Genomic DNA, 25003 nt, shown 5'->3' with positions numbered 1-25003 from the left:
ATACTGCCAGTCAAATTAGTCTCACATGGTTGTCTTCCAAGGATAGTGGCTAACTCCTCACGTTCTCTTTCGAATCTTGGACAGTAGAAGAGTACGTGTCGCGCGTCTTCAACCTTCTCTGGGCAGACAGGGCAGAGTGGTGAAGCGGACAGACCAAACCTATGCTGATAATATTGAAAGCAGCCGTGTCCGCTCAGCATCTGGGAAAGGAAGTGTTTCATTTCCCCGTGTCTTCGCCGTAGCCACGTGTCAAGGTTAGGGATAAGTTCGTGCGTCTAGCGGCTTTTAGAAGAATGATCCTACCTGCGCTGCCATTCGTCAAGTGACACCATTCGCTGTGCCAACTTTGGGCCCCTTGTAGGTTTTGCACGTTGCATTGGGTAGAGACGGTTTAGTTCACGTGCTCGGATATCCAATGGAATTTTTCCTGCAATCACGCAAATTGCATCATCCCATACTGTCCGGTATGCACAGGCTACTCGCAAAGCACTTACCCTATAAACCTGCCTGGCCGCTCGTACGTGTGCTTCTTGGTCTTGGGACCAAACGACATATTACAGGATGGAGTCTGTCAGAGTAGATAGAAGTCTCCTTCTTGCACTCAATGTTCGGCAGCAACCGTGTTAGAGCAATTGTAACTACGGCGCCTTTCGTACTGACTTTCACTGCGTGCTCTCTGAAGGTCATACGTTATACGTTTGGCCGAACTTCTCCTCTAAATGCAACTCAAACGGGTATTTTACTTACCCTTACAAGTACTTCTTCACTAAAATTTACACAATTTTGTCTTTGAATAAATTTGTTACTAATTAAAAAAAAGATTTTTAGTGATGGAAATCTTTACTTTGACCTTTACGCGCTCCATTGCTTGTGAGTTTGCATACTGCAGCTGTATAGTTCACAATAGTCAAATATGATTGACTTACGACACCATTGGCAAAAATTACAAAAAAAATTTTCCGATAGGGTGATTAGTTTTGCGCCAGCTCATATTATTTCAAATTTTTTCAGGGGAATCTCTATATCTCGCATAATTACAGAATAGGGGGAAATGTAAAAACCCAAAATACTGAGATATACAGGCTAAAAAGTATCCCTGTTGGGTAATTGCAGCAACTTAACAACTGGCACAAGGTCGTATGACAAATAGAAATATTCAAATACATAAAATTAGAATTTAACATATTAACGCTATTAAATTATTCAAATTGGAAAGATTGAAGGGAAAGTAGAAAAATTTAGAAATTTGGCGAAGCAGAGATAAGTAATATTATTTTGTGCAGTGCGATTTCAATAACCCTAAGCTTATGTGGTAATTATTTCAGGTATTGGAAATATTGTCTTGGATGTATTTTGTTGTTAATTTAATGACTCTCCGGTATGGGTGCAGGCGGGTTTTAGAAATCTTAGGAAGTAGCTATCAGCATTCTAAACTTCAATTCTACTCTCACCTCCACGCCGTATATTCTGGTAACCTCAGCAACCACAGCTAGAGCAGAGGTACCCAATCTGCGTGGGAGGCATGGTAAGGGCTAACAATAGCGGAAGCTTCGGATAACTTCTTTGATATATACGCGGGGTGCCTTTTATATGTCGGGATTTGACAACACTGGTGTTGCAATCTGGCAACTGATAGCTGTATCGCAAAATTTGACATTTTTTGGCTTTTACGTACTCAGAACGTTTTGAAATACCAGCGCTATTTGTGTTGTTTACAGTAACTTAAAAGATTCATCTCGGTCCAAAAATGGAATTAAATCGTGAACATTTTCGTGCCATTATTTTTTACAACTTTCGACGTGGATTAACTCAGCAACATTGCATGGATGAACTTAATTCATTTTTTGGCGATGAAGCTCCATCAAGGACCAGTGTTTATCGATGGTATGGTGATTTCAATCGTGGTCGTAGTTCACTCCAAGACGAATTTCGTGAAGATCGCCCAAAATCAGTTGTTGTTCCGAAAACCATTGCTGCTGTGCGCGAACTGATATTGCAAGATCGTCATGTGACCTATCGTGAGATTGAGACAATCTTAGGCATTAGTGGGACCAGCATACATTCAATATTGCATAAACATTTGACTGTCAAAAAAATTTGTTCGCGTTGGATCCTACACAGTTTGTCAATCGCTCGATTGGTCGAAGGAAATGCTCAAAAAATACGATCGCGGGGCTTCGAAACACGTCTATTACATCGTGACGCATATGAGCCCGAAAGTAAACAGCAGTCGACTGTATGGGTGTTTCAAGATGAGCCAAATCCAACAAAAGTTGTTCGCGCACGAAGCACTTCCAAGCAAATGGTCGCCTGTTTTTTCGGAAAAACTGGACATGTCGCAACCGTACCACTAGAACAACGCAGAACAGTAAATTCTGAGTGGTACACAACCATTTGTTTGCCAGTTGTCTTCCAAGAAATTAGGAAAACCATTCGCCAAAGACGGATCACTCTTCACTAGGACAATGCGAGCTCTCACACATCGGCTCAAACAACTGCATTTTTGAGCACCCAAAACATCGAGTAAATGGGTCCTGACTTGGCACCGAATGACTTCTTTTTATTCCCGTACGTAAAAAACAAACTGAGAGGTCAACGTTTTTCGACACCTGAAGAAGCGGTTGCGGCATTCAGAATGCATGTTTTGGAAGTACCTCAGTCAGAGTGGCAAAAGTGCTTCGACAATTGGTTCAAACGCATGCAAAAGTGTATAGATCTTCATGGAGAATATTTTGAAAAACAATAAAGTGATTTTCCATGATTAAAATTTGTTTTTGTTCTCTAATCCGGACATATAAAAGGCACCGCTCGTACAATTTCAAGGCCTCCCGAAGTGTGCAGAGTCTGTCTCGGAGCGAGTGGCAGGAAAGGCGCCTGTTCTTCAGCTTAGAAGCGGTTTCATGTTATAGTGTATTCGGTCATCTTACTTGTGGACCGCACCAGATCTCCCTTAGGCTTGTGATTTACGGAAGTACTCCACGTTTTTCGAGGTACAGATATAAAAACATGAACTTAAATCCACAAGTCTCCAAGTCGTACCCACGTCGGATTTGGATGTGTATAATCTGTGTGCTTATATGGAAATAGTTCTACAACTGAAACTTCAACCAATTGTTCAAGACATAGAGAATCCCCCTATTTATTTTTTTTTGTTTGTTTTTTTATGCCTGCTGGAAAATGTTTCTGCTGTCCTTTGCACATGTATTGGTAATGCATCGCCAAATTGTAACCAAACCCAGTTTCGCTTGCAACGCTCGCAATGCGCTTGTGACAGCAAATTTATGTTTATAGCCAAATAATTGCCTTTGCCATATAGGAGACAGAGCGAAATGAAGTATGAGGAGGTTAAGTGGTGAAACTTCGACTGCCGCCTAAGTTGGTTCAGGATCATTTAAAGTCAATTTTAGCTTTTTGAGCTTACAAATACATTTGTATGGCCGCTCCAAAAGCGGAATTTGGAGGGCGGTCGCATAATTCACTGCCAAAAATACGACAACAATAGTAAAAACAATGGGCATAATAAACAAGAAATCAAACACGAAAACTACATTACCAAAGTAGCCATGTAAGTACACCCCGCGATAAAACGATAGCACATCAACAATTTGATCAGTTTTTACCATTTTTCTTATCTTTTTTTAATGTTGATTACTTTTGTACAAAACTATAGTTCATCGCGTAAAAACGCAATATGTGTACATAAAATATTAATATATCAAATATGAAAATTTGAAAAATTCTATATGAAAAATTCCAATACAACAATTGTTACTGTTGAGCCCTTTAGTCGAAGAGACCGAAACCCATGTCGTCGTCTTCTTCGGATTCCGATTCCTCCTTTTTGGCTTCTTCTTTCTTTTCGGCAGTAGTCAGAGAAGAAGTTATAAAAAATCAACGAAAATTTTCAGCATCTTTTAACTTGCACTTTATTGTACTAAAATTGAATAAGTTCTTCTGCTACTTCTGCTTCTTCTTTGCATCACATTTCTTGATGAACCAGTGCTTCATTCACAACTACGCGCCATCTCTTCCTATTCAAAGCTACTACCTTCCAATATCTCACGTTTACCCTTTTAAGGTCTGCTTTCAGCCATTTTTTTCTTGGTTGGTCTCCAAACGGGTACAATTCAAACGCTTTTCTTATTGCTCACTCCCTGGGCATTCTCACTACTTGCTTGAGCCATCTTGTCCTTTGGGACTTAATAAACCAAAACTTTTGGGACTGGGAGTCACCAAAATTTTTTCAATTTTTTCGAGAAATTCTAATTAAAAACCATGGTTTTGTGATGAAAAGTGTATGTAATTCTTATAATTTGTGTATAAATTTCGAAACTAAAAAACACTAAAAAAGGTAGTCAAAATTTGTCAAAATGTTGATCTGTTATCGTTTTGTCGGGGACTGTACGAAGTGTCTGGTGCTTTGCAAATATGCTTTTTACTACACATTCGCCCTACATGCCGCAAAAGCTTGCCGCACACAATGGAAATTATGAAATTGGTGTAACCTTACTGTTTGTTGTTGCAGCGCGGCGACTCATCATCGATTTGGTTGTTGTGCAATAAATTATGCATAATGCCACCGCAAATATATTTGTAACGCTTTTATTGTGGCAACACATAATCGTATTTCATATTTGCTGCAGTTTCCTGTTTGTGGTGCAAACGAATAATTTCACAATGTTGCAAAGCGGTAAAGTTTCAATGGCGCATTATTTGTTGGCCATTTTGTGCGCAATTCGATGGGTCAATTGGTGCAACAACTTAATTTTGAACTCGCTGGTTGGACTAACTGAGTGTACCGTATATTAAAATGTGTGGCAAAGCAACCGAATTGTGGCAGCCAATAGGAAGGGCACAAAGGCAAATACAAATAAAGTAAATAAACAAAACAAAATTAACTAAGGGAATATGGAATATAAATGCCAAAACCGGAGTCAAAGAGAAATGCGCCGGCTGCATGTGCCACATGTGCAATACGTCGCAAAGAGGGGGTTTTAAAGCGATTAAATGGTTTTTGTTGCTCTTGCAAAAAGTGCAACGATACCTAGATGCTTTTTTGTATTCCTTGTTCACCCCTTTCTTGGCATTGTTTGTCATTCTTTTTATTTATACCTCAACTGGTGGCCACGGAGGAGACATAAATGCGCCGCATGCTGTTGCATAAATGATGTGTGCCACTGAGTGGCATAAGAATGGCGGAGTGAGATGCGAGTGGTGATGAAGCCACTGCAATGCAGTTGCTGTTGCAGTTGCAGTGTCGAATATGGTGCATGCAACACTTGGCCAACGCGTGGTGGTGGCAGTTAGACATGTTGGCTACAGCTACCATTTTTTGCGCTACCATGGCGATGAACGTAGCTGAGTCTTTTTTTATTTTCCTTTTCAGCTTAACTCTCACCAGCCTTGCCGTTGTTTTTGCTTGCTTCACATGTCTCGTGCTTTTTGTTTCTATTTGCCGGTTAAGTCCTCACGCTGTCACTGTCTTGCGGTTGTTTGCGTAGTTGCACTAAGTCGATGTTGTTATTGTTGGTGCTCTTGCACAGGTATTTGTTAGTATTATTCGTAAATTTTTTGCTTCACTAGCTTCATGCTGCACTTCCACGCATTGTGGTGCATGCAACAGGCGGCAAATATGTCGCATTAACAGCAGCCAAGTGTGCGAATGAAAGTAAAAAAGGGTGCAAGAATAGAAAAACATTACATGACGCGATACAGTGGTCTTAGTTTGATAAACGTGGTCATACAATTTTTGGATTTAGCTACATTTTCTAAGAAATTATAAATATAATTTGATAGTATATTTTAACTGTTTTTGTTTTCTCAACTTACTGACAAAAATAAATTAATTTGCTTTAGAACTGTCGCAAGGGCGTAAAAGTACACCCTAAGACATTATACTGTACGCAGATTTTTAGGATTTTTCTTCATTTACATCGCTTTTCTTAATTTCACCTCAGATTGAAACCTAACAAAAAATTTAAAAGGACACCTAAACTAACTTTTCAATAATCGAGTTTAGACTTTCACAAAATTTTGAGAGTTTGAAAATATGAATATCGGCATAAAAGCTATAGCTGTAATCTTAGAAGTTGTGAAAATATAGGGTGGGCCATGTAAAATTTGCTTTTTGAATCGACTATAAAAAAAAACTAATCAATATTTTTTCAAACATTTTTTTTATTTTGAAGATTGAACATCGTCATTTATGAATAAACAATAATATCGTTCAAATGACTGCCACTACTGGCTTTACAGTAGGCCATTCGATCAACCCAATTTTTGAGCACATTTTCGATTGTTTGGGCTCCAATTTCATGAATGGCAACTTCGATTTCGTGTTTTAAAGCATCAATCGTCTCTGGATGGTTCGCATAGCATTTGTCCTTAACGGCTCCCCACAAAAAATAGTCCAACGGGCGTAAATCACAGCTCCGAGGCGGCCAATTGATATCGGAATTCCAAAAAGGTAGCCAAAAGTTCGAGTGTAACTTTGGCAGTATGACAAGTTGCACCGTCCTGTTGAAACCAAATGTCGTCCATGTCATCCTCTTCAATTTTTGGAAACAAAAACTCGTTGAGCATGTCACGGTAACGCTCGCCATTTACTGTAACCGCGGAAGAAGAAGAAGACTCATCACTTTGGAAATAGGTTTTCAATATTTCCCAATTTTGTTCAAGCGTATAGCGTCCCATTTCGTAAATGTCAAACCTTTAAGTAAATTATGAACATTATGAATTTCACATGTCATTTGTGTTACCATTCTCAAAAAAATAGGTGGTTCAAAAAGCAAAAGATTTAGAAAACCATAGGCAAACGTTAGGAACGGACGTTTTTATAAGTTTTTTTTTTTTTTATTTTTAAAAATGTTAGAAAATTTATTTTTCTAGGAAGAATCATCAGGCTGAATCTAAAATAGCTAAACAAATTTTTTTCCGAACATTTTTACGAAAAATATAAAAAAAATTTCAAAACACAGGTGTTTTAAGTATTTTTTAGTTAAAAAACAAAAAAATGTCAAACACTACCCACAGACAGAATCTAAAATAACAAAAGAATATTTTCCCCAAAGTTTTTTACTAAAACAAAAACTTTTCTAAAATAACAAAAAAATATGTTTCTGCAAAATTTTTTACAAAAAAAAATTCTAAAATTACAAAAAATATTTTTCCCCAAAGATTCCACAAAAAAAATTTTTTCCTAAAATTACAAAAAAATATTTTTACCTAAAGTTTTTTACAAAAAAAATAAAAATTTCTAATATTACAAAAAAATATTTTTTTTCCAAAATTTGTTACGAAAACAAAAAAAATCTAATATTACAAAAAAATATTTTTTTCCAAAATTTGTTACGAAAAAAAAATTTTCTAATATTACAAAAAAATATTTTTCCCCAAAAAAAAAAGTTGTTTTTTCACATTTTTCTTTTTTTTTCACAAAAAGATTGTTTTTGTCATTTCAGATTCAGTATAAGGGTAGTGCTCTGGGAATCTATTGATAACTCGGCTTACAATATATTGTTGGAGATTGTACAATTTTTTTTTTTAGTTCAAATATATATTAAACTATCCCCAAAATTTCATTTGGATAATTGTTTTTTTTCTCATCCTACAACGCTTCGCGAAAACTACTGAATTTAGCTAATTGGCCCGCCGGCCTTAAAGTTTGTTTGGCTAGAAATACTTAAAAAAACGTGTTATTTTTAAATTTAATTCTTAAAAAATTTTCTGGAAAAAGATTTTGTTTATCACTTTAGATTCAATAGTTTTTCGGATAGTGCTTTCCAATTGTTAATAGTGTTTTTGACTAGAAATTAGTTAAAAAAAAATGTAAAAAAATGTATTTTTAGCCAAACAAATTTTAAGAACACTACCCTTAGACTGAATCTTAAACTACAAAAAAATCTTTTTTCCGAAAATGTTTGATTAATTATTGCGCCACCAACTCGATGAAGCAAGAAACAAAGGCTAATAACAGACTTTGTTACAACGAAAAAACCAACAGAGGTCGTTAATAGTTTGAATCAAGCACGACAGATCAGCTGGACAAATCTGACGTAGATAGTATCTGCTATATCTACTTATGATAGCATGTTTGGTCCATTCCGTAATAAACGCTCAGCTTGTTATCAAGTAGCGACGAATAGTTGCAAAATTGATTCTTTTCCTAATTTCAATTTGAATTTTTTTGCACGTATTTTAATTATGGATTGAATTTGTACACTGCAGAGTAATTAAATTTTTTTTTTTATTATTTTTTATTTTATAAATACTTATGCAATATGGATTTCATATTTATCCCCAAATTTACCAAATATATGCGACAATTTTATTACTCGAGTGTTTTTCGCAAGCTTTTCTAAGAAACATATCTACAGTGTTTGGTGTAGTTCATTCTCTTAGAGTTTCACACTTTGTGTGAATTTAAAAAAAAAATTGATAAAATCTCCAACATGCAAAAACACGCATTGAATTTTGGTATGAAAAAGTGCAAGTTTCAAGTGGTAAAAAAGTCTCGTTTTCTTTTCGTAATTTTTTTTTTTTTGTCGACGGTGCTGAATATTTCCTTCCAAAGAATGATTTTTTTTCATATGAAGAGAAGAACTCAAACGCACTGTGGACTTTAGTTCTTGTCTGTATACGCACGAAGGCTTTTGACATCAATAAAAACAATGAATGAGAGTGGCTACGCTCTTAAACAATTCCCTTTGTATATCTCCGGATGTTTCCCATAGGTTTCAAAACCACCCGTCTTTAGATATGAAAAGTCTACATTTTCTATGCAATTACCTCTATTGATACAACGAAAATGTGCGGATTGGTCTACTGCCTGCGTTGAAAAAAGTTTAAGTAAAGAGTAAATTTTTTAAACGACGAATATCAGGTGTGAGTGAATTAATTGAAGTGATGAGCACAAGCACGTGCACGGTGTGTTTTATGTGTCTTTTTTGGTGTATTTTTTGGTGTCTTAAACACTGTAAAGTACTTTAGCCGACGTATGCGCTTACGCACATTTATGTATTCGTACGTCCCAAAAGCGTTCAGACTGCTGTTCTGCCTTACATGTTGCACACGCATACGTGTGGAAAGTTCCGCACACACGTGCACACATAAGTATAAATGCGCGCGGCAAGTACATACGTATATGGTTGAGTGATGTGCATCCCCACGTTGTTTTCGCGCTGCACTTGCACTTGCACTTGCAGAGTTGGCCATGGCTGCCACATGGTTGTCACACTTGCCTGCGTTGCCTTGCGCCCCGCTAAATGCATAATTTAAGCGCTGCTTGAGTGCGGATGCATGCAGGGGCAAGTCACCTACTTCATGTTGTTGATGTTCTGTTGTCTTTTTCTTCTTGGTTTGTTTGTGTTTGTAACTGTTGCAGTTATCGCATTCACATGACTTACTGCTGTTGCATGCAGCCACCTATTATATTTCAACTAACTCTTCCCTTCCTTTAACGCATCTTTAACAGACTTCTTCGTCTCTTCCTTCCTTCCTTACTTACTTTCGACTTTGTTGCTTCTGTCTACCATTTTGCTTTACTTCTTTTGCTTCTTTCACCTTTATTGCCATTGTTGCAACGTAAAAAGATAATAATTTAATGCAATCAGTGGAGTGCAATGTTATGCACTGTTATGCAGTCTGTCGCATTTTGTAGCCACGCCCATTGTTGTTTTTCGTAATGCAAACGAGCTGAAAGTGGAAAATAATACCGGCAGGTTGTCGGCGTGCAAATGAAGAGATGGACGTGGTGGCAGGTGTGTGGCGATGAACGTATGAACACCTTCCACTCTTAAGGGGTTATTCGACATGAAGCTGCCATTAAAGGCTTCTGGAAGAATGAGGCCGAGGTTGATAGCTTGCTGTGATCTAAATTTCGTCCAGATCAAGACTAAAGTGAAGACCTAGCGCAAGACGCACATTAAGGCTAAAAACAAGAATAGTACAATACCAATGTAAATATCAATATGAAGGCCTACACATAACCCAAAGAGTTTGCGTTCCCCTTAAAAATACTTTTAAATTGATTAAAAACACTACATATATATGTAGTTTAAAACATATTTAGTTAGGTATATATTTCTTCATTACATATTTAAGATACAAAAGAGAAAAAATTGCAAGATTTTTCACTTTATCTTTTACATAACGATAAGTAATTGCAGCAACATGTAAATACAAGAACCAAAAAATCTACTTTCACTTTGTTTCTTTTTTGCTCAGAAATTCTTCTCGTTTTTGCTTATTTTTCATTTTTTGTTATTAAAATTAACTTGGTTAGCAAACTCAGTTGCACATTTTATGGTTTATTTAGTGGTAATAATTTGAAAACGTGGAAAATTAAGAAAAACAAATTAGTGTATCGCAAATAAAAATAATTATAAAATTGTGGAAGGATAGAAATATTTTCCGAAATATTGGCAAAACTATTGGGAGAACGTAAACAATTATTGTACAAGCAAACCAGAATTTTAACATCTAAGCCCAGGTCTGTTCGTCTAAGAACGCTGTCGGTGCAAGAAGAGCGCAGCATAATCAATAAGGCAATGGTTAACCCTCAAATTACTTCATCAAATATTGTTGAAAACCTAAACCAAAAATGTAAAAAAGTATTTGTGCGGATACTGCGAGAAAAGTTTTACGTGAAGCTGGATACCATGCTAGCGTCACTCAAAGAAAGCCATTTCATTTCTGAGCAGAAGAAAGCACATTGAATTTGTTTTTGAGATAAGAGATCGTCAATTGTTTGATACAAACCAAGAATTGAGAAACAAAATCTTGTTGGAACACGATGATGGTGGAATCTTGGTGCGAGATTGCATATCGACAACTGGTATAGATCTGTTGGAATTTTTTAAATCGACGATGGATAAATAAAGCTATTTGAACATTTTCAAAAGGTATTTGAAGTAGAGTGCCGAAAGTCTTGGCTTATCCAGAATACTTTGGTTCCAACAAAGTAATGACCCAAAACGCACAGCCGAGATCGTTAAGATTTGTCTCTTGCGTAACGCGTCAAAACATTTTAAAACACCCCATCCAGGCCATATCTTCATCCATCCATCTGTGTGATCTGTTAGAAAAAACAATTCGGCAGCATGTAATAACAAATAAAGTGGCTTTGAGAAGTATTTCGGCAATAGAATGGGCCAATACTACAACTGAGGAAGCAGGGAAATTAGGTTAGGTTAGGTTATGTTGGTAATCGGTCTGTGCGAGCAACTTACTTAGACCTAAGAGGCCCCTTGTGATACCGTTGTGCTACAAGGGAGTCTCATGAAGAGCAGAATTGCTCCAATCCCCACGCCGGACAGTTTCGTAAAGAATTGAAAAAGTGTCTATCTAGAAAACTTGCTCTGATTTTGGTTAAGACTGGACAATTGCAATGGAAGTGACATTTCTGTGCTTTCTCTAGCTTTCTAGTCTGAATGAATGCCTGACAAATAGCCAATGACCAGTTATAACGGGTGATCAATTAAGAGGAGTTTTTTTCATTTGCGTTTTTTTTTACAGATCGCGCGCGAGTTGTGGCAAACTGTCTCGTGGATTTGTTGAACAGCGTTTGGCATTTCATCATGGAAAGACTCACACCGCAACAACGTCTACAAATTGTTCAACTGTATTATGAAAATCAGCGTTCTGTGACAAATGTTTTTCGTGCGCTTAGACCGCATTATGGTCAACATAATCGGCCTGCCTTAAACACTATTCGACATACCATCAACAAATTTGAATCCGAATATTCATTGGTGGATAATTCTCGACCGAATAGACCACGTCCAGCAAGAAGCATTGAGAATATAGCGGCAGTAGCAGAGAGTGTACGTGAAAACCGCGATGAATCGATTCGGCACCGTTCTCAGTAACTTGGACTGTCGTATGGAACAACTTGGTCAATTTTACGGAAGGATCTTCATTTAAAAGCATACAAAATACAGCTCGTACAAGAACTAAAGCCAAATGACCTTCCTGCACGTCACCGTTTTGCTGATTGGGCTCTTGAAAAGATTGAAGAAGATCCGCTGTTTTCGAGCAAAATTTTGTTCAGCGATGAGGCGCATTTCTGGCTCAATGGTTACGTCAATAAGCAAAATTGCCGTATTTGGGATGAAGAGCAACCAGAACAGGTTCAAGAGCTACCTTTACACCCAGAGAAAACAACGGTCTGGTGTGGTTTATGGGCTGGTGGAAACATCGGTCCATATTTTTTCAAAAATGATGATGGCCGCAACGTAACTGTGAATGGTGCTCGCTACCGTACCATGATATCGGACTTTTTGCTACCTGAAATTGAATCTAATGATCTCTACGACATTTGGTTTCAACAAGACGGAGCCACTTGCAATACAGCTCGTGAAACAATGACTTTATTGAGAAGTCATTTCGGAGAGCAGCTGATTTCACGTTTAGGACCTGTGAGTTGGCCACCAAGATCTTGTGATATCACACCTTTGGACTTTTTTCTTTGGGGATTCGTGAAGTCCAAGGTCTACGACTGAAGCTCTGGAAGCCAACATTACGCGTGTTATTCACGACATACCAGTCGAAATGCTCGAACGAGTGATTGAAAATTGGACCTTCAGAATGGACCACCTTAAGCGTAGTTGCGGCCAACATTTGAATGAAGTCATATTCAAAAAGTAAATGTCAAAGAATGTCCTTTCAAATGATAAATAAAGGTTTTGAACATAATTTACATTTTTGTTTTTTTTTTTAACTATTGAAAAAGGCACCTCATGATTGATCACCCGTTACAAGCCATAGCCTGCGAGGTATTCTCTTTTGAAAGGCTAAGCACTTCCTTTGTATTTTTCTTATTTATTTGCGGCCGCAGTAGCCTTGCATGTTACACATGTGTCTTTATCACTACATGACCTCTTCGATAAGTATCCCAATAGTACTTCTTTCGTTAAGCAGTTGAAGAGTAGTGCCTTTCTAGGCTAGCTCCAGAGAGAAATTAGCAAAATAAATTATTCAATCCAATTTAAAAACTGGCGGAGAAATTGGTTAATTCAATTTTAAAAAGACTGAGTGAAGCCCTAAAACCTTGTAGCTATGCGTCAAAATATTAATTTTTGTTTTTGTATTATAGTTATTTATAAAGCTTTTTTCATATGCTTTCAAAGTGAACGCAGACTTTTTGATTGCTTTATTTTTAGATGCTGCTGCAATTACTTACTGTGATGTATGAAATGAAGTGAAGACTCTGGTTATTTACTTTTTTGTAACTTAAGAATGTATTGAAGAAATAAATAAATAAAATATCTGTTGAAAAATAAATTTATATTGCGTTTTTAAGAGGTCCCGGTGGCCTAGAGCTCGAAAATGTTATGTATTTTTATTTAATTTTTGGGCTTTTTATTTAACTTCTTTTACATACAAAAATGTAAAAATAAATTTGTTTAATATTAATAATTGTAAAAATGGCGCTGAAGTTGACTCTCCTCTTCAATTTATCTGAAACATAAAAACCAAAAAAATTATTAGTCAGTAAGACTTTAGCTATGTCCCGTACTAGAATAAAAAAAACCAAATTTGACAAAATGGCGCGGTTTTTAATTTGACGCCCTAAAAATCGTTTTTTTTTTTAGATTTTTAATAAAAGAATACGAAATAGTTGAAATAATAATATGGGTCTAGTACGGGCGATGATGTGACGATTCGGTTGAATAGTTCCTATTTTTGACAACACCAGGCAAAAAAAAGTCGTTTCGAGATAAATGAGTTTAAAGTTTGAAGTAGAGGAGCGCGTAGACCGCTCTCTACCTAGTCAATGGGCTGCAAAATCTAAAGGGTTTTCCAATAAGAGGTGTTAGTTTGATATTCAAAGAAAAATGCTATTTTTTAATATATATGTGATCGGATGTTTATTTCATTATAATGAGGAAGCTATGCGGTTAATAGTGGAAAATAGCATCAGGCTAATGACTACCACGACCACGCTTACAGGACAATATCCTTTTCAAAAAATTTTCCATAACCGAATTGCAAAGTGGCTTACACTCGATCTTTTGAGGTTTTGAATCGACCCTAGACTGTTGACGTAGACCTTTTCTTTCACGTGACCCCAAAGAAAAAAGTCACAAGGTGTTAAATCACAAGATCTCGGTGGCCAATTGTGATCACCTCTTCGAGAGATAACACGGTTCTCACGACAGTCGGTTCTACGTAACCGGAACGACCCGGATTTATATCCGGCCAAGGACCGTCACTTCAGCAGCATTCCTCGTATATGAACGTGGAATGTTATGCTGCTACAACAACATAACACGGTCCAGAGACTTTTCCCGTAAAATATAAATGGTTTCGTTGCTTGTGTGGCACCTAGCGCCGTCTTGTTGAAAGTAAATGTAGTCCAGATCAATACCATCCAATTCCGGCCATAAAAAATCGTTAATCATCTCTCCGGTTTAACATCTAAACCCTTTATAATAGTTGGAATTTCCATATGAAAATTTCGCAGTATATTCTTATGATACTCTCGAAATATCGAAAAAACAAAAAATCGGTTTTTTAAAATTTCTACGCCACCGGGTCCCATTAACTGATTTAAAAATATCAACACCAAGACTAAGTTTATAATCAAAATGAAGACCAAAGCATAGTATTAATACCAAAATAAAGAGACCAATATTAATACCAAAACTAATACCACACTAAGATAAAGTCTTTGACCAGAATCAAGATCGAAAACATAATTAAGACCAAGACCAAAACGGAGTCCAAGATAAATACCTAAGCTACCACCAAGACCTACACCGCTTAAATACCAACACCCATACCACACCATGACTACAACGAAGATCCAGAATGTAGCTAAGGCCAAAGCTAAGATCAAGATCTCGATCAATACTACTACCAATCAAGACCAAATCCATGGACAGAATGAAGATCGAGCACTTAACTAAGACCAATACCAGATCAAGGTCTGAGCATAATACCGAGCAATACCAAGATTACTCATCTATACCAAGCAACACCAAGACGTAGCCCAAACATTTTTTTTTTTCACAAAAAAACGTGGACAATTCCAAAAACAAATACTAACGTTAATAAAACAGCGAGAAAAAGAGTAAAATAAGAAATTTATGATCAAGATAATCCGTAGGTTGTAAAAAATTTAGGTTCAAATGGTCTACGCTGAATAGGAAATATTAAAAACAAAGTTAATTCCGGTAGAGACTTAAATTCCACACATTTTGTGCAACAGAGTAACTTAACTTGGACTTAATAAATCCGCACTGATGTCGCAATAAAATCAGGAAAAATACAATATATTTTCCGATAGCGACATCAGTGGAAATAACAGTAAGGAAAAGCGATGAGAATATCAAATAATTGCAAGCTTCCCCTTCAAATATTCATAAATCATTCATAAGTGTGCCGAACTGAGAGATGCCTTCGCTATGCCATGCCATGACAGCAATAAATATTATAAGAATAGAAAGAACAACAAGCTGTGTATACAAACGGAAAACGAATGATAAATATTCCCAAAGCGTTAAAACATTTCCGCAACCAATTTCGCAAAAATGTCGAAGGCAGAAATAAAAAAAATTAGCAGCCCTCAAAAACTGTTAAAAAACAATATAAATGGATTTTAAGGGTTCAACTCCGACTTTTGTTTGCTTTTTAATTTTTTTTACTTCTGCCGTCTTGCCGAATCGGCCACCGAGGGACCATCGCTAAAGTTTTATGCGCTGTTTCATTTATTTACAATCAAAAGCTGACTAAATAAAATTGGGAACAATGCCACGATTGCAGATGAATCACACCACTTCGCATATATTCCCTACCCCCTCTCTTGTCAGCAAACCCTGTCTACCGACTTTTGATTTGCCATGGCTTGGGAAAAATTGAACCCTTTTTAAAATTCAATAAATTATGACCAAATTGACTTTTAGCCAACGCAATTTTATTGCTTCCATTCATTCGTCCTTTCATTGGTCCTTTCATGCAATCGCATAGCACAACCATTGATTCGATTGAGTAGCGAATGTTGTATTTGTATACACGTGAGTGTGTGAGTAAGTGTTGTTGGTAGTGTTACTGCTGCTTGAATTATGCATCTTTCGCCCTTCACCTACGCCCAAACCCTTAAAATGCAATGCTGCGTTAAGCCTATCCTAATGCGCTTTGAATTATACCCATCCTTTGCTATGCATAAATGAGTACAAATTAACACATACATACAGAAATATGTGCCTATGTATGTATTTTACAAGTAAGTATACATATTCTGAACACATCTGTGCTTCACTAGAAATATTCTCAACTTGGTAATTACTTGATTCTTTTGACTTGCGCTTTATTGAAAGCTTCATCTGCACTTCAAATAAATATTCATATTTGTTTTGCTGATTGACTCCAACACCCTCTTACGTATGGTGTATGGATGTAATGTGGCCCTGTTCGCCAAATATAATATTAGTTATGCTTCCCCGATGCCGATGGCAAAAAAGAAATCATAAATTTTCGATTAAACTCACAGAAGCGAACCCAAAAGTTGAGGAATGCATTTTGGCACCAACGCCAGTAGGAAATCGAATATAATTTTTTACTTATGGTTGCCTCTGCCACAAATATCTTTCTAAAAGCACACAACACACAAAATAAATAAAGTTAAAGTTTAGATTATTCACACCTTCCGTATTCACAGATCTCAATAGACTTCATTATGCTAGTTTTGCAATTTTATAAGTATATTCGTTTTTGGGGTCCATTTATTTTTTTATATTTTCTAGCTGTACCGGGCGCGCGTTGCTACGCCAACAACTAAAATAAATTTAAGAAAAATAACTTTAAAGAAAAATCAGTACACAAATATTCAATTCATTTTAAGCCAAAAAATTGTTCCATTTCAAAGTTTAGTTTCAATTCGATGTTTATTGAAGTGCTGTGGGATATTCAATATTTCTTGTGTTTCCATCTGGTGCGTAGTCGAATACATCAAAAGGTTTTCCGACACGTGAGCAGGCCACGTAGAGCTGCCCATGTAAGAAGCATGGATTCTCCAAATTTAATCCACACACTTGCAACGATTGTCCTTGAGCTTAGTCAATAGTCATTGCGAAAGCGAGTCGCACCGGGAACTGTAAACGTTTGAATTCGAATGGCATATCGTCGGGATCATTGGGATATGTGGCAACAGTACGTCTTCACCTATGAATTTTCCAGTCAAAATTGTTGCCTCGATAACATTGTTCATCATTTTCTTGAGTGAGAGTCTGATTCCGTTGCAAAGTCGTGGTGGATTTATGTTTCGAAGAAGAATGATGGGTACGCCAATTTTTAATGCAAGAACGTGCGGCGACATGCCTGACAAATCATGCGAATTCAAGAATGCAGTTGGAATGTTGACATCCTCGTCTTGATTCTCCACAGTATCGATGGACTTATATGTTGTCGTTTCACTGAGTATTCCATACTGAATGGTGAAGTTGATGGTATTGACATCGATGTTTTTGGCTCCTAATATAGCACGCGTACTGAGCCACTGATGTTTTTTGTAGTTTTGTGCAATGTTGGGGAAAATTTTTTGCACCAGTTCGTCGATGCTTTCTGTGATCTTAGAGAAGTTTGCTGGCAGGGTGATAAATTGTGTAGGTTCATCAATTTTCATTCGCCTATTTCCAATATACAATAATTGTTTTGCAAAATTTCCAGCCGATGCATCCCGTTGTAGTTGTACACGCATGTTAGTTTTCAAAGTCAATTTCTGTAAATGAAGCCATAGAACTGATAATTTAAGACATGCATTAAGTTCATCAGCGGATGTTGAACGTGGTATAATGGGCAGTGTTGGTCAAAAATCACCAGACAATAAAATGAGTGCGCCACCAAAGACCCGTCTGTTTCCTCTCAAATCTCGCAGTGTACGGTCAAGCGCTTCGAATGCTTTCTTGTGAGACATTGTACATTCACACATCTATGAACATGTCACATTCGTTTCCTCAGTGTAAAAATACATGGTCATACTAATTTTTATGACAATCGGTTGAACGGGGTACAAGTTGCTACTCTGCAGCGCCACTTGGTGGCGAGTGCCATCAATGAGCATTTTCTACAAACCTTCTCCGTGGAAAAATACATATAGGTATATACCAATTTTCATAATAATCGGTCTAGTAGTTTTTGAGTTCATCGATGACATACAGACAAACATTCATTTTTATATATAAAAAAGAAGAAGATTGTTCTTACTTAATAATAATTATCTATAAATACAGCAGTGCTTATAGACTATAAATGGTTATACATTTATTTAAAAATATAATTTAAAATAGATTTAAACTCATACTTAGAAGAAGTAAAATCCAAATTTAAATAAGTTGAGTTAAAATTAAGTTCTCTTAAGACTCTAAGTAAGGCAGCATGAAAAGCATAAGTAAACGTGAATCGCTCTAAGTCTAAAGAAAATAGTATGATTCACACATTTTAAATCCCAAAAAAATTATAAAATTGTAAAAAAAGAACTGATACATTGGTGCTACACAGCAGTAGTCAGACCAATACTACTCTATGGTACTCTGGTGTAGTAGGCCGTAGCTAGAAAATCTCCATACATCGCGCTTATAACAAAGGCTCAGAGACTAGCTGCTTTCTGTTTAACGGGAGCGCTAAGAACGACTCCAACGCCGGCCTCGAATACATACTTCATCTTCCACCGTTAGATCTTTTTGCAGGAAATCTTGCGTTGAAATCTGCATGAAGACTAAAAGCCCTAAACGAACTCTCATACAGAACGTATGGACATAGATCGATAAACTGGAACAATATAGTTAAAATAGATATTTTATTGCTTCGGATTTGAAAGGAGAAAAAACGTTCAAGATTACTATCGAAAATTAAGGATGGTGTAAAGGCTTTAGTTCCAAACGTAATACACTTAAGCTTTATACGGGCGGTTCTAAAAATACTAGAGGGGGAGACGCAGGGATATACTGTCCAGATTTAGACCTGAGGAACTCGCATAAGCTTCCTCCTTCCTTCCTTTATCACTGCAGTGTATTCCTGGTTGGGGTTTTGGCAGTTGGAAAGCAGCTTACCGAGCTTGTGATACTGCTGGTACCAACTAAAAAGTTAACTTTTACATAGATAGTCAGTCAACCAGCAAATCAATTACATCGTCACGTACTCGTATAACGTCCAAGATCGTTCCTAAAAGCAGTAAAAAGGTTGGTAACGAATTGTCAGCTATAGGGGTCCAGGTCATAAGGACATTGAAAGGAACGAGATAGTGGACCATATAGCGAGAAACATAGTCTCTATCTTCGGATCTTGTCAACGAAATACCAAAGTTGGTACGAATATTATACAACGAACTAGACGAAAACATGATCAGAAGATTTAGGACACGATGGGAGAGATTGTCCATTTACACTAATGCTAAGATCATATTATATGCAAACATGACGATCACAGCCGAATTCGATTTATACTATCACTAGAACGAAGATATTGTAGAACTACTATATGATAGGCATGCTAAAAGGTCATAGCCCAGTTGCTTCGTATGCTTATAAGATATGAAGCTCAGATAGCGAAGATGGCAGGCAATGAAGGGAGGAAGGCTCGTGGGCAACTGTAGAGTAGCTCCTTTGTCCTGCGTTATTCAAAACGCGCCTAAAATATCTGGGTGCACCACAGTTTGATGGGTTGGAAGATATCTTATCAGTGGGTTGTAAATCTCTCCTTAAATTCGCAATAGAAACAGGCATCATGCGGGTGGACTATTTCAAAACACATAACTAATGAACTACATCTGGTATCGCTATGAACAGAACTGGGTTAAGCGTGACTGCAAGTCAACCAGTTCAACCAAACCTAGCATAGCAAAAAAAGCACCGAAGACATTTCACTTCATTCCTAGAACACTAAACATCGCCTTAGCGGCGCAACGAATTTTTATGATGCAATATTTTACATCTTCTCGAGCATTCGGACCAACTCAGTAAGCGGCTATACGAGCTTTCATGCGGACTTTAATGGTGGGTTGTTTTTTCTTCGGAGATATAAACAGGAGATTGGTAATAAACTTCTATTTAACGGTTTTACTTACGAACTTTATCTGTTCTTTTTTCTGTGAGTTGAAAAATTCGTCGCGCCCAAAAGATGGAATTAAGTCATAAACATTTTGGGGCGGTGATTTATTACGATTTTCGGCATGGCAGGAGTACATTGATGTACTTATTTCGAGTTTGGACTTTGCTGATAAAACGAGTTCCAACGTAGCCGTTGATCTTTGTAGGATGAATTTTGATGAGGCCTTCCAAAAACGATTGTGCCAGAAAGCATCGATGCTGTGCATCAGTTGATAACGTAAGATTGAGACGTGATATATCGCCCTTGGGCATTAGTGGTGTCAGCAAACATTCAATAATATATAAATATTTGGCTGTCAAGAAGATTTGTTCTCGTTGGATACCGCATAATTTAACAATTGCCTAAAAAGGATTCCTGTTGATTTGTGTAACGAAATGTTGAAGAAATTAAGCCCCTGTGGCTTAAAGCACGTGTTTGACATCGTAACATCTGGCCAATCTTGAATCTATGCATACGAACGGGAAATAAAACAGTAATCGATGGTATGAGTATTCCAAGACGATCTCAGTTCAACTGTTCGCGGAAGCAGCGCTTCAACGCAAATGGTTGCCTGCTTTTTCGGAATATATAGTCATGTCGCAACTGTACGAGTACCATTAGAGTACCTTAAAACAGTCAATTCTGAGTGGTACACAACCATTTGTCGGCAAAGACGTTTTCGGAGAATTAGGGAAAACCAACCGTTGAAGACAAATATTCCTTCACCAAGTCTCGTATTTGCTCACACAAGACAGTTTTTGAGTGCTCAAAAGAACGAATTAATGGGCCATCCGCCTCATAGCCCTGATTTGTTACCTAATGATTTCATTTTGTTCCCGAACATCAAAACCAAAATGCGAAATCAACGTTTTTTAGCTCCTGAAGAAGCTGTTAAAGCCTTTAAATAGCTTGTTTTTTACGTACCCACTTGTGAGGTGAAAAGTTTGATATTTCATTTATGCGACTGGAGAAGTGTATTGACTTGACGAAGCAGAATATTCCGAAAAATAACAAAGCCATTTTTCAAACCCAGATAAAGTGCATTTAAAAGTGTCTTTTGGTAACCACAAAAATCAGGTTTACTAACTATGGGTGAAAAATTCAAGGGCGTTTACATTGGTCAAGTAATATTTTTTATTTTTTTTTTATTTTTTTATTATATAAAATAAGTAATATTAAATTTATTTTTATCGTAAATTGAAAATGTTATACATTTCCTACAGCCCCACTATGCACCCAAGACAAACTCATTTCATTCATACCCAAACTGGCGTGGAGAAATTGAATATTAAAATCAAATAAATTTCCAATGAGTTACACAAACTCAACGAACGGAAACATAAGGAAAAAGGCAAAAACATCAAACTTCAATATCAAAAAAGTGAAAAAATTAAAAAAAAAATCTTTGTCGTGGTTTCAAAGGATGTGCAAAAAAGGATGCCCATAAAATTCACGATCTGTTGAATAAAGTAAATGAATGGCAAATGGACGCCAATCTAATGTCACGTCACCCGGCGGTGTCCATCACTCAAGTGAATCGCTGGCCTGGTTGTTTCAGTTTCTCTGCTCCTTACATAGGTTCATTGAGTCTAATTTTTTTTTGATTTGCCAATTATTGTTGCTTTTGGTGATGTATTTTTCTTAACTTTCTTAACTTTGAAGCTTTTAAATTTATATATGTATTTACTTTCTTTCTCTTTTCCGTTAACTTTTTCTTTGCTCGTCAAATTGACTTTTTAATAACTTATGGGTTCACTTGGTTACACCCTTTGATTTGATCAAACCTTTGGTATCTGTATTGATGTTGGCTGTGGGAAATGGACGTGCATTAAATATTTACAATTGATTCGTATGCCCATTGGAGGGTGAGTGTAAAATTCTATATATAAGTATATACGTATGTGTGTATATGTGCTTTTGAATATTACAGTTGTAGCAGTTGGCCAAAGAGGGAATTTCCTGAACTCAGCTTTCGTTTTCCACTTCATTAGATGGCACTTTATCGTTATGATGAGCGAATGAGGGGTGAGAGTTTGGATAATGTCAATGCCTACTTCCAATAACTGTAATCTGTGTTTTTGCGTTTGGGAGTTGCGAAGATACATATGTATAGATATGCCTTGCGAAGATATTTTTCTTACATGAACTTATTTAAGTGTACACCCAAATTTATTCAAAAGAGACTTTTAGATGTCGATAGTGAATAATTTCTGGACGATACTTTCGTTTTACGTCATATTTGACATTTTTCAAGTGGACTGATGAAGAATTTTACACAATAGAATTACGCTTTAAAATTATTAAAACTTATTATGAAAATGGTCGATTTTTAAGAACAACATTTTGCAAAATTCGTGATTTTTTTCTGGTGGAAACAAATGTGATTTTCTAATTCATTTTTGCTAACAGCTTTAGTCATATGAAGTCGAAGTTACTTACAACTACCAGAAAATCTAGAAGATGAGCTACTTCAACTAATGGCTTAGCCAGACATACATATGTATATCAGATCAGTCCATAAGTTCGTGCGTATTTTACCCATAAGTTCACTTTTGTTCGATTATTGCATACAAAAAATTATTCGCGGAATATAACGGAACTATTTATATTATATTTTCTTTGATATACTGTGGATTCAACAAATGATTTTAATCGCGGATAGAAGCACGTGTTGTATAAAAATAAAATGGAATCTTCGAACACGTATAAGAGGCATATTTTGTATTTTTTTCATAAAAGTGGTAAAAATGCAACAATTGCTGCTGCAGAAATAAACACAGTTCACGGAGAGGATACCGTGAGTGTAAGGACTGCGCAAAAGTGGTTTTCAAAATTCCGAAGTGGTAACTGCGACGTGGAGGATGCCTCGCGCTGGTTGTCCAGAAGTCTTTAACTCCGACGCCTTACTTGAACTCGTGGAAGCTGAGCCAAATTTGACAGTCGATATGATAGCTCAGAGATTAAATTCATCACATGGAATAGTTCACAGGCACCTGGTTCAGTTGGGAAAGGTTTCAAAGCTGGGTAAATGGGTTCCGCATAGACTTTCCGTCGCCAACCTTTAGCAGAGAGTGAATGTGTGTTCCCAGCTGCTGCAACGGCTTGAAAATGAAAGTGGTTTGAACCGTATCGTTACTGGTGATGAAAAATGGGTCCTTTACAATAATCATGTTCGCAAACGTCAATGGTTAGATAAAGATGAAACACCAGACCACCAAACCGAGCCCTAGAGATAGCCTTCACCCCAAGAAGATTTTCCTGTCTATTTGGTGGGATATGGCCGGTATTGTTTGTTATGAACTTCTTAACTTCTTCTTCGCTTAACAAAAATCGACCGTCTTTAGTGAATAGACGCAAATTTTTGTTTCACCACTACAATGCAAGACCTCATACCGCAGGCAAACATTAGGCAAGCTGAACGAGCTCGGATGGGGCTAATGCCGCATCCGCCATACTCTCCGGATATTGCACTTTATGATTATCACCTTTTCCGTGGACTTCAATCCCATATGAGCAACAAGAACTACTCCTCAAAAGAAGCTATAAAAAGGGATATCGAAGCGTATTTTAGCTCCAAGGACAAAAAGTTTTTTGAGCAGGGAATTAAAAATTTTGCCTAAACGTTGGGAAGACATTGTAAATAATGAAGGAAAATATATTATTGATTAATAAATACTTTAAACATCTTCTTTATTAATTTTAAAACCACCCTTAAAAAACGCACGAACTTATGGACTGACCTGATATTTTCAATGAAAAGTTTTTACTTGTGGAACAGCTGAGCTATCGGTTTTCAAACATCTGAGTGTGGTAAACGCACGTGACAACACCATTTGCATTACTTGCCTTGAAGAACATGAGACTACTCTACCTTCTTTTGAGCATCAAGCGCGCTTTCAATAGAAAATGTGTTGGAATAGAAGTGCTGATGAGACCGGAGCCCTCTAAATCTCTAAAGCTCTTAATGAAGCGCTGAAAAGCATAGTGCCTTGAATAATTGATATGGAGTTCTAGCTTGAAATTTAGCAATTAACATAATTGGTAATGATGCAGCAATAAAATGTTGTGGGGAGAATCCAGTATCCTTATTTGTTGAAAACTTGCTTAAATGTTGCGAGACGATCCAGTTCAGAGAAGCAATAAATTACCAAATGATGATGAACTCAAAATCTAGTTGGTGACTGATGATGTGCGGGAAAAAAAATCCAAACATAAAACTGGTTGCTTCACCTTCAAAATTACAATTTCCTACCTTTATTTTCCCAAATTTTCCCCCTATATACATATTTATTTGCAATCAAAGCCTACCTATTTTCACAGAAAGTTATCACAAACTAGCAAACCCGGCCCGCTTCGCTGGGCACACTAAAATAGAATAGATATGGTTTAGAACAGAAAAGATATGGTTTTCATATTATTTATTTCTCTAATCTCATATTATTTATTTCTTTATTCAATACCACGTTTTGGTCTCTATCTCGAGACTCTAGTCACGGAGCGGCATGAAAAATACTATGAACTAAAGCATTCACCAACAGTTTCCATTTGATACCCATATTGTACATACACATCCGAAGGTGACCTGAGTCCACGTTTTGACCTATATCTCGAGACCCTAGTCACGGAGCGGCATGAAAAATACTATGAACTAAAGCATTCACCAACAGCTTCCATTTGATACCCATATTGTACATACACATCCGAAGGTGACCTGAGTCCACGTTTTGACCTATATCTCGAGACCCTAGTCACGGAGCGACATGAAAAATACTCTGAACTAAAGCATTCACCAACAGCTTCCATTTGATACCCATATTGTACATACACATCCGAAAGTTACCCTGGACCACGTTTTGACCTATATCTCGAGACTCCAGTCACGGAGTGGCATGAAAAATACTCTGTACTAAAGCATTCA

Source organism: Anastrepha ludens, chromosome 3 (genome assembly GCF_028408465.1).
Source record: "Anastrepha ludens isolate Willacy chromosome 3, idAnaLude1.1, whole genome shotgun sequence".
NCBI lineage: Eukaryota > Metazoa > Arthropoda > Insecta > Diptera > Tephritidae > Anastrepha > Anastrepha ludens.
The sequence above is the reverse complement of the archived record's forward strand: the minus strand, read 5'-3'. Positions refer to the sequence as shown.